Source organism: Zingiber officinale, chromosome 2A, assembly GCF_018446385.1.
Source record: "Zingiber officinale cultivar Zhangliang chromosome 2A, Zo_v1.1, whole genome shotgun sequence".
Classification (NCBI taxonomy): Eukaryota; Viridiplantae; Streptophyta; class Magnoliopsida; order Zingiberales; family Zingiberaceae; genus Zingiber; species Zingiber officinale.
The window spans coordinates 144,862,452-144,872,451 of NC_055988.1; positions in this window are offsets into that span (position 1 = coordinate 144,862,452).

Below are 10,000 nucleotides of genomic sequence, written 5' to 3' on the forward strand. Positions count from 1 at the left end.
ACTCACCATGGGGAGCGCCTGTATTATTCGTGAAGAAGAAGGATGGAAGCATGCGATTGTATAGACTACAGATCCTCGAATCAAGTCACGATCAAGAAGAGGTATCCTCTTCCGGAATCGATGACTGCTCGACCAAGTGAAGGGGAGCAGTGTTCTCAAGATAGATCTCAGATCGGGTTATCATCGGTGAAAGTCAAGGAAGGGATGTACCTAAGACAAGATTCAGAGATATGGACACTACGAGTTCGTAGTCATGCCCTTTGGCGTGACTAATGCTCCTACATTCATGGACCTCATGAAGAGTATTCGGGAATACTTGGACAAGTTTGTCATCGTGTTCATAGATGACATCCTTATCTATTCAAGTACTCGGGAGGACCATGCGAGCATCCGAAGACAGTTTTGCAGATCCTTCAGTAGAACCAATTCACGAAATGTGAATTTTGGCTAGACCAGGTAGCCTTTCTCGGTCACATCATCTCCAAGGATGGTGTTATGGTAGATCCCAACAAGATAGAAGTAGTAACTGGAAGAGACCTAAGAACGCCAAAGAAATCAGGAGCTTTCGGGATTAGCAGGATATTACAGGAAGTTTGTAGAGGACTTCTCCAGATAGCCTCCCCACTGACAGTCCAAGAAGGAAGGAAATTTCAAGGACGGAGGCTGAGAGAATGGTGAGCTAAAAGGAGGTTGACCAGTGCTCCCGTTTTGGCTCTACCAGACGACACCAGCAGATATCTGTGATGCCTCTAAGTTGGGACTAGGAGCGATTGATGCAAACGGCAAGGTGATCGCCTATGCCTCCGCACAACTCAAGGATTATGAGAAGAACTACCCTACTCATGACCTTGAGCTTGCAGAAGTGTCGCTCTCAAGATTTGGAGACATTACTTATATGGAGCTCGGTGTAGAGTATACTGATCATCGAGTCTGAAGTACTTCTTCACTCAGAAGGATCTGAATATGCGACAGCGCAGGTGGCTAGAGCTGGTCAAAGATTACGACATAGACATCCTCTACCACCCAGGGAAAGCCAACAAGGTAGCAGACGCACTCAGCAGAAAATCCAGCGCTACCTTGTTATCTCTAGTAGCCATGTCACCACCCCTACAGAAGGAGATCGCGGATTTTGGTCTCGAACTCATCGTCGGACAGCTCTCTACTATGACCTTAGAGTCTACCTTGCTTGGTGATATTCAGTCAGCTGAGGACCAGGACCCTGAAATTCAGAAAATCAAGCAAGGGCTAACAGAATCAGAAAGTAGAGAATTCAGGGTGTCCGATAGCGGGGTGCTGTATTTTGGAGACAGACTCTGTGTTCCAAATCAGGAGGAGCTACGGAGACAGATTTTAGATGAGACTCACAAGACTCCCTATGCGATGCATCCAGGCTCCACCAAAATGTATCAAGACCTGAAGAAACATTTTTGGTGGCCTGGGATGAAGCGAGACATCGCCAGATATGTTAGCGTCTGCCTCACCTGTCAGAGGGTCAAGGCGGAACATCAGCGACCAGGAGGAGTCTTGCAGCCTATACAGATTCCAGAATGGAAGTGGGAGGATATCTCTATGGATTTTATAGTGGGACTGCCCAGAACCACGAATGGTTTCGATGCCATCTGGGTAATAGTCGACAGGTTGACCAAATCAGCCCACTTTTTAGCTATCAAGATATCCTACTCCATGGAGAAGCTAGCTCAGTTGTATCTCCAGGAGATCGTCCGACTACATGGAGTCCCACGAACCATCATTTCAGACGGAGAGATTCACATCACACTTCCGGGAGTGTGTACAACAAGATTGGTACAAAGCTAAAGTACAAGACAAAGATTCCATCCCTCATGATGGACGGAGGCGAGTAAATCGTGCATCAAGATATGCTCCGAGCTTGTGCCCTAGACTTTAAGGAAGTTGGTGCAAATATCCGAGCTTAGCGAGTTTGCATACAACAACATCGGCCACTATCGGCATGGCACCTTACGAGGCTCTCTATGGGCGGAGGTGTAGATCTCAATCTGCTGGTATGAGAGTAGTGAGAAGAAACTAGAACATCAGACTGATCTAGTAGCAGATACCACAGCTATACAGCAGATCCGGCAGAGGATAGAGACAGCGCAGAGCTATCTATACGGCGCAGACCCTTAGAGTTTTCAGTTGGGGATTCAGTGTTCCTCAGAGTAGCTCCCATGAGGGGAGTAATGCGTTTTGGGAAGAAGGGCAAGCTAAGTCCCAGATATGTGGGACCATACCTTATCAATCGAAGAGTGGACAAGGTAGCATATGAGCTAGAGCTACCTCAGGAGATGTCAGCTGTCCACAATGTATTTCATGTCTCTATGCTGAAGAAGCATACCCCAGATGCCACCCAGGTGATTGAGCCCCAGTCGGTACAGATCCGCGCAGACCTCAGCTATGATAGTTGGCCTATTCAGATAATAGACCGAGCAGTTAAGAAATTGCGGAACAAGGAAGTACCATTAGTCAAAGTTATTTGGCACAATCACACAGCAGAAGAGGCAACTTGGGAGACAGAAGCTAGCATGAGACAGAAGTACCCAGAATTGTTCTAAGTTCGAGGACGAACTTTTTATAAGGTATGGGGGATTGTAACGCCCGAAAATTCTCAAACTTGCATTAGAATTATTCTACGATTTTTCTGGAATTTCTAGATATTTTTCCGGAATTTTCCGAGTAGCGGAAGTAGCAAAAATAAATATAAGCGTAAAACGGCCTAGGCGGGGATTGAACCCGAGACCTATGGTTTAGTGGACAAGGCTAGTAACCAGTGGACCCAGCAGGACTGTGCTGAAAGGAAAGGGGAACAATCCTAGTTAAGTGGGATTTGGGCGGAACTTATCACTAAGTATAAATAGGAAACTTAAGTTGGGTTTGGGTTAATTTGGTTCGGCAGCCATCTCCTCATAAACCCTCACCGTGACCTATCCCTCTCCCAAAAACCTGCACCGCCGCCCACACCTCTCCCTCCTCCTCTCTCGGCGCCCAAGCCCCCAAGGGCTCTCGGATCACTTTCCGGCGACGACTCCAACACGAGAAGGGTTCTTCTCCGCGAGAGGAACGCAAAGACGTGAGCGGATCGTCGAGAGGACCATCTCCACCGGAGTTTTAGCGAATAGAATCGTAAGAAATTACGATTAGGAGGTAAGAAACCCCTCACCTGCGGTATAATAGCTTCCGTTTGAGTTTTTATGCTTTAGTTAGGATGTATGCAGATTTTTTATCGATATCTAAGGTGTATTTAACTCTCTTTTCAGATTAGGGTCTTAGTTGAACACCTTTAGATGGGCCGGGCATGTCTTCCCTCTTCAGATAGGAGGTTAGATGTTGTCGGGTGCCTAGAGGTGGTCTCCCTAATAGAAAGGAGAGTTAGGGCACGCTAGGTGTTCGATAAAATAGCTAGTTTAGTAAAAATGCACCCTAGGCATCTTTAACAGCTCAGTTAGATACATTAGAAGTATCTATTCAGTATACTCAGTTTATTACAGCTTATATGGATTAGATATCCAATGGGTGGGCTCCCATAGTCGCCTCTAGGTGCAGATAACCTAGTTCTAGGTTCAGATAACCTAGTTTCAGCAAAACAGTATTAGCTACTTCAGTATTTTACTTTCAGTTGGCACTGTACTGGATTAGATATTGGGCTGGGCTCCCATAGTCGGTCCCTAGGTTTAGATAACCTAGCTAGGTTTAGATAACCTAGTTAACCCTGCTAAATTCGGGACTTGCAAACCCGGGTCTAGTTAGGGATGCGCGCATAGCAAGTACAGTTGCCAGGGCCCTACAGTAGCATGTTTAGTATTTTCACTTACTATGTATTAGTTTTCAAAACTCAAAAAAATCAGTTATACCAGTTGAGTTTGATTGCAGCTTCAGTTTAGTTTAGCTTAGCTCAGCATTATGCTTCAGTGTAATTTTCCATGTTAGCTCTATGTTCAGCTTATGTTATGCCATGCTTGTATGATACTATGCCACGCCATGCTTGCATATTCAGTATGTTTTCCAAAAGCATGTTTTAAAAGCATATTTGCATCGTATGCATGATTTAGTGAGGTAGATGGTTTCTTACTAAGCTTTTTAGCTTACAGATACTATTTTCCTTATACTGCAGATACAGGTAAAAGGAAAACGGACTAGCAACGGAGGCTGGAGGACAATGCGAAGATGGTGTGTGTGTGGGGGGAACTGGAATCAAAGGTCCTTAGGGGACTTAGCAGGAGGAACATTAGACTCTTTAGCATGTTTACCTTAGCACTTTACAGTTTATGGTTTAATACTTTCATCTTTATGCACCTTTAGTTTTAGAACGTACTAAACTATGAAAGAATGAGTTAGATTGTTAGTAGTCATTATGGGAATGTTTGTTAATGCATGTTAGAAGTAGCTTCAATTGATTTAGAACTGCTGTGTGAGGTTTTGGCACGCCAAAGTGCTGAAATCAGAACTTGAAATCGGACTCGACGGTCTCCGGACCGATCGTGGTCTCGGCTGGATCGGCCACCGACCGATCCGGTGAGATAAGATGTTATCCTCCGGATCGGCCACCGACCGATCGATAGCGATCCGGTATTCAGTGCTGGATCGGCCACCGACCGATCCAGACATACTGGATCGATGTCGACCGATCCATCACGGACGATGAGCGAACCCGATTCGGGTTCTGGATCGGCACAGACCAATCCAGCATACGATCGGTCCGCCGATCCGACCATCGGATCGGTCCCCGCACCGATCCGGCCCAAAGTGGGGGTCAATGGATCGTTCCACGGACCGATCTAAAGCTCCAAATTTTGCCTTCTCAGCCTAGCTATGAATATCTAGAAGGTAGTGGGACATGAAATCTCACTCTCACAGAGTTAACAGAGGCAACTACAATAGTTTAGTAAAATTTTTATTCAGCCCAGTTTTCCGCATTAGTAATTTAGCTGCAGTTAGCAAAGAAACTGTAGCGGTCCGCCTTGCAACCTAATAGTAGAAGGTGGGTCGTTACACGCGGTCACTATACGAAGGGTGGCCAGGGGTGATGCCGGAGTCGAGGACGCCTATGATGACGCCTTCCCTCATGTTGGTCGCGTTCCACACACTGTGTGTGGTGGCGCAGCCCCAAAAACAGGGGTGTGTGGGTGGTCAACGGATGGTAAACCAAGCTCGGAACGGCGCGCACAAACCGGTCGATCTGCAACTCACACTATCAAGTTTCAATTCAAATCTTTTTTAAAAACATATAAATCAAAATAAAACCAAATCCAAAACTGAATTAAAAATTAGAACCAAAAGAAAAGGACTAAAATCCATAATACAAAATTCAAACCCGATAATTAATAAAATTGTGAGACTAAAAAATAAAAAAACTCAAGAATCAAAACACATAATTCAAAACTTAAAATACAAAATTAGAATCCAGAATAGGCTGAATCTGAATGTTAGAATTAGAGTTTTCTCCTATCACATGAATTCTAGAAACCAAAAGAACTCGAACAGAGAAAAAAATCATCCTAAGCACAAAGATTTAGTTTTATCATATCCAGGCATAACAATTAAAAGAACTGAAAAGCAATAATGGAACCTGAATACAACGTAAAATAGTGAATTTAGTTAAGCTCACTAGAGTAGTATTAATAAATGATTACCATACAATATCTTATTCCAGCAACTCGAGCAAGGTGTCATAGCTCATATCTATAACCCTGAGTATGAACACACACACCAAAAAAACTAGGCATGTGTTAGCCATGTGTCCTAACTTTTATCCTGAACTTATATTAGAAATTGTGAATTAAGCATTGAAATAATGAATAAGACTAGGCTAGGAGATACTACAGTTACGGTACAAGAAAACTTTTATCATGAATAACCTTTTCAATATGCAAGAAAATTTATTGAAAGTTACAAGTAAGATTAAGGATAATAGAAATTGAGTGCATGTCTGTCCCCTTAGCAAAAAATACACAAGACGGGAGATGTGGAATTAAAATTAATTAAATGTCAATTTAGTCAACTTTTCATGTTCAGAAAACAAACTTAAGCTAGAGTAATTAAAAAGACAAGAAAAATAAAATAGGTACTAATTCCAGACATGACTTAGGGGGCGTTTGGTTTAGGGTAATAGGAGTGGAGAATGAGAATGGGAATCATTGATTGTCATTGTTAATGTTTGGATTATAGGAATAGGAATACAAATAAGGGAATGAATCCTTGAAATTGGGTAATAACTCATTCCCATGTATCTCCCCTTCAATGAGTCATTATCCTATTTTCATCAATCAAAATATTCCCTTATTCCAAAAATACCCTTGACTTAAAACTAAAATTTTCTCCATTAATATCGAATATCAAAATATATATATTTTTTCTTTCATATCACTTCTCTCTCCTTGTTCTCTCTCATCATATTTTCTCTCTCATCATTTTATCATACACTTTCTCTCTCCTTAATCTCTCCTATCACACTATCTTTCATTTTTTTTCTCATTACACTTTCTCTCTCCTCAATTTCTTCCATCGCACTCTCTTCCTTCTTTTTTTTCTCATCACACTTTCTCTCTCCTCAATCTCTCCCATCATACTCTCTTTTCTCTTTTTTTTTCTCATCATACTTTCTCTCTTATCACACTTTCTCTCTCCTCAATCTCTCCCATCATACTCTCTTTTCTCTTTTTTTTTCTCATCACACTTTCTCTCTCATCATATTTTCTCTCTCCTCAATCTCTCTTGTCACACTCCCTCCTTTTTTTTCCTCAACACACTTTCTCTCTCAACATATTTTCTCTCTCCTCAATCTCTCCCATCATACTCACTGCTCTCTTTTTTTCTCATCACACTTTCTCTCTCATCATACTTTTTCTCTCACCATACTTTCTCTCTCCTCATTTTTTCTCATTATATTTTCTCTCTCTTCATCCTTTTCCATCATACTTTCTCTCACATCATATTTTCTCTCATCTTCTCTCATCATGCTCTCTCCAATCACACTCTCTTTTCTCATTTTCTCTCATCACACTTTCTCTCTCTTCATTCTTTCTCATCACACTTTCTCTCTCATCATTCTCTTTAATCATATTTTTCTCTCACATTTATCTTTCTCTCACATCTAATTATTTTCTCTTATTTTTTTTTAAGGGTAAAAAAGAAAATTTTGATTTATTCCGATAGAAGATGTGCAACTAACCAAACATTACTTTTAAGAGTGATATTCATGCTCAAACCCATTCCCATTCCACAATATAATGATTCCCAATCCGATTCCTATTCCTAGGAAAGAACCAAACACCCCCTTAGTTTAGCCAAGTTTGATAACAAGAATTAACGTCACAATAATAAATCATTCACCTGAATGTTGTTTATAGAGTCGACAATTATGATGTTGTTTTTAGATAATGACCTATCAACTTCTGATCTAAGCGCACCCCATAGGTTTTTCTCCATTGGCATATCTACAAATAAAGACAGGAAGCATATGAATTAGTTAATAAATTTCTGAATCAAGCACTAGATATTGAAATTTATGATATAGCATAGAGTTAGCATGCACCAAAATTCATAGTTAAGGGTGTTGGTACAGAAAGCATCCGACGATTGAACTTATATTTTGATTATGGCAAAGGATTCAAATTAAGTCGTTTTGTTGTCTAATGTGTTGAATGAATTTGCAAGAAAGTCTTAACTGCAGTTAGGTGGGTGGAAAACCCTAAGGGGTGGTAACCCTAGGTGGTGGAAAATCCTAAGGAGTGGTAACCTTAGATACTAGGGAGTGGTAACCCTAGGTGGAGGAAAACCCTAAAGGACGGTAACCTTAGATCCTAGGGGTGGTAATCCTAGGTGGTGGAAAATTCTAAGAGGGGTAATCTTAGGTCCTAGGGGGAGGTAACCCTAGGTGGCGAAAAACACTAGGGGTGGTAACCCAAGGCGAAAAGTCCAGTCGGTTTGGAGGACCGGACTGACAACAGGTATGTTCTCTTGAGTAGAGTAGATGAGGACGTGAATAGTAGGTGATGATTCGACCTAGGGTTCTTGTCAGAAATTCGAAGTCAGAACCAGACAGTCCGGAAACTGTCAAAATATTTTTGTTATTGTGCTTATTATGTGCTAATTTTGTTTTACAGAATATGTTGGTATTGTGTGAACTAACATATTTTGTAGGGACAAAAAAGCAAAGTATGCCTCGGAATAGTACCCGAGGCACCCTCATGGAGCTTGGAGGTGCCTCGGGTGCAAAGGAGAAAATGTGCGCGCGGCAAGCCTGGAGGTGCCCTCATGGAAGCTTGAGGCACCTCAGACAGGCTTGAAGGCGCCTTCAAGGGGTATGAAGGCGCCTTCAAGAGGATCAGTGAGGACTTCTTCAACGCTCATCTGCACGGCTGACTCGGCAGTAATGCAGGCGCTCTGAAGGGGCTTTGAGGTGCCTTCAACAGCCATTATATGCAGATCTCGACCAACATCTCTATACAACAATTCCCAAGCGATCCTTCTTCCGCGTGCTGCTCAAGAGACGTTCCAAAAGTGTTATAACAAGCCACCGACAACCCGGAGCTTTAGTTTTACGATTTCTAATTGCCGATATAATTTCTAGTGCATTTAATTGTAATATTCAAGTGTACTCTTTTGCGACATTATAGTTGTTGCCCACCAAAAGCAATCAACGATCGCGGACCTTGGAATAGGAGATGTCCTAGGCTCCGAACCAAGTAAATACTTGGGTTACTCTGTGTTGTGTTTTCTTATTCCGCTGCTCTTTACTCGTATGTTTTTCGAATACGAAAAGTGAAAGTCATGAGCGCTATTCAACCCTCCCCCCCTCTAGCGCATCTCGATCCAACAATTGGTATCAGAGCAGGGTCGCTTCGATTTAGTGCAACCACCAATCAAACATTCTTTCGTGGTGATTCAGTTTTTCAAAGTCGATTGGAATCGGTATTATTGTCGTCTTCCGATCTAGTTTTCTTTCGTAATCGGATTTGTCTCGAAGTCGGTGCAAACACCACTCGAGGTCGTGAAATATCTTTTCTTTTGAACCGCACTACTAATCAGGATCAAGTCCTAGGACTCGTTTCTTTGTTTTCTTGTGTTATTGTGTGCTAGATCTTCAATGGCTCTCCAAGAAGGCTATAGCACCGCTCGCCCACCGCTCTTCACCAAAGATGACTTCGGTTACTAGAAGGGCTAGATAGAGGCATATCTTCAGACTCAATTTGAAGTCTGGATGGTCGTCAAAACCGGGCTCGAACTACCAATTGACTGCGCTGGCAAGCCAATTCCATACGAGAACTAGGATGCGACCCTGATCAAGAAAGTAGAAGCCAACGCCAAAGCGACCTACACCCTCCAATGTGGACTAATGAAGGAGGAGCTGAACCGCGTTGGCCCATTCTCAAGCGCCAAAGAACTATGGGAGAAGCTGATCGAATTACATGAAGGAACATCCGGCACTAAGGTAAGTAAGAGAGATCTGATTCTTAACAAATTGTATAATATTAAAATGCAAGAAGGTGAGACGGCTAGCCAGCTCCATGCCCGGATACAAGATCTACTTAACGGACTCCACGTAATCGGACAAAGAGTGGAGAACCGCGACATCCTAAGGTATGCCTTAAACGCCTTTCCGAGGAATACCTTATGTGCATCCATGGTAGATGCTTACAAGGTTTCTAAGGATCTATCCTTAATCAAACTAGATGAATTATTCGCAGAATTCGAATTGCATAAATAGATTAACTCACGTTCGGCCGAGAAGGGTATAGGTTTGATTGCAGGTACTAGCAGAGCCCGTGAACCAAAAGAAAGATGTAGAACCAAACCGGAGTCCGAAGAAGGATCAGACTCAGAAGATGAAATTACCGCCGAGCTCGTGAAACTGGTCCAGAAGATATGCAAGAAAAATAAAAAGGCGACTCAAACGAACATGAAAGTCAAGACCGGAGTTACTTGCTACAACTGCAACCAGAAGGGACACTACAAGATTGAATGTCCAAATCAGAAATAACAAAAG